Raw genomic sequence first — 1,552 nt, 5'->3', positions numbered from 1 at the left:
GAGAGGGACTTGAATGGGGGAGGGGGAGGGAAATGGGAGGCGGTGGCGGGGAGGAGGCAGAAATCCTTAATAAATAAATAAAAAAATGAAATAGCAGAAAAAAAAAAACAAGAGCACCATCTCATTACTGTGTAAAATTAATTGTATGCCATCAGCTTGTTGTTCACTAAAATAGTCACAGCCTTGTCTTCATTTACTTTTTAGGAGGCTTTCTCTTTGCCCAGCAAAAGATCATCTTTCAGAAAAATCTGTGTTAGAGAAAAGCAAGGTTGGAACTCTCCATTGGAAATGGTAGTTACTCCCCAGAGGACTCTATTTTTAAGAAAGAACTCATTGCCATGAAGCATGTTGATTTTCAGTCACCAAGGACTTTTTTTATTCCACATCTCAAAAAACTTACTCTGTTTTGGAACTGCTAACTCTACTCACATGGAAGAGGAGGTATAAAGAGACCGAAGTAGCAAGTATAGGATCTACAGTGTCTTCATCAGACCTCTGTGTATATATTATAGTTGCTAGTTTAGTGTTTTTGAGGAATTACAGAGTGTGAATGAGATCTCTGATTGCTGATTCTTCTTTTGGGCTTTTTTCCTTCTGTTGGTTTGTCTCGTCCAACTGCAATGTGATAAAGTTTTTTGTTTTATCTTATATTTTATTATTTTCTCTTGGAAGCATGTTATTTTGTAAATAGAGACTGAAAGTAAGTGGAATGTGAGAGGAGGTAGGAGAAACTGAGAGGGGAAACTGTGATATGGGTATATTAAGTGAGAAAATAATTTGTTTTAAATAAAAAGAAAAATATATTTAGTTTTGAAGATTTTTGCCAGTCAAACTGCCTAAAGAGTATTAAGTAAATTTTTCTCTACATTTAGTGAATAATAAAAGCTATAAGTAAGAAATTCTGAGCATCTGAGAAGATCATAGTTAAGAAAGAAAAAAACTGTTTTAGGCTTTTGTTGACTTTTTAGAGACATGAAATAAAATCTACTAGTTTTTATTTACATTTTTGTGCCTATATAAAGTATACTGATCTATGAATTTGTGATCAAGGTCATCCAGGAGTCCATTACTATGTTTTCTCTATTATTTATAGAATACAGGAATGTTTTCAAATCTAGGGTTAATAATGATGTTACAGAATATAATTACATAGAATAAATGACTCTTTAATAAAATTTGAAGCTATTTAAGATATATTGTAAAAATGCCAGCTCTATGTTGAGTCATTTATTCCATACTAAGGAAACATTTAAATTGCTGCTGACATGGGACCAATTATACATATATTCATGGTTTACTCACTGAACCAACTTTGTACTATAAGAAACTAGTGAGAGAAAACAGAAGACCATAAAGAAAAGCAGAGAGATGGAATGAGAGAAACACTTAATTTATTGTTTTGACTATGTGCTATTAAAGAAAAGAATTAAAACAGCAAAAAGAAATGAGAGAAAAGAAAGCAAGAAGATAAAAGTCACAAAGAGACAGGAAGGTGGTAACTAGAACGTAGAGGAAGGAAATAGAAGTTTCCACATATTTTGGGGAGGGTAAA

This window comes from Microtus ochrogaster, chromosome 5 (genome assembly GCF_000317375.1).
Source record: "Microtus ochrogaster isolate Prairie Vole_2 chromosome 5, MicOch1.0, whole genome shotgun sequence".
In the NCBI taxonomy this organism is placed as follows: Eukaryota; Metazoa; Chordata; class Mammalia; order Rodentia; family Cricetidae; genus Microtus; species Microtus ochrogaster.
The sequence above is the reverse complement of the archived record's forward strand: the minus strand, read 5'-3'. Positions refer to the sequence as shown.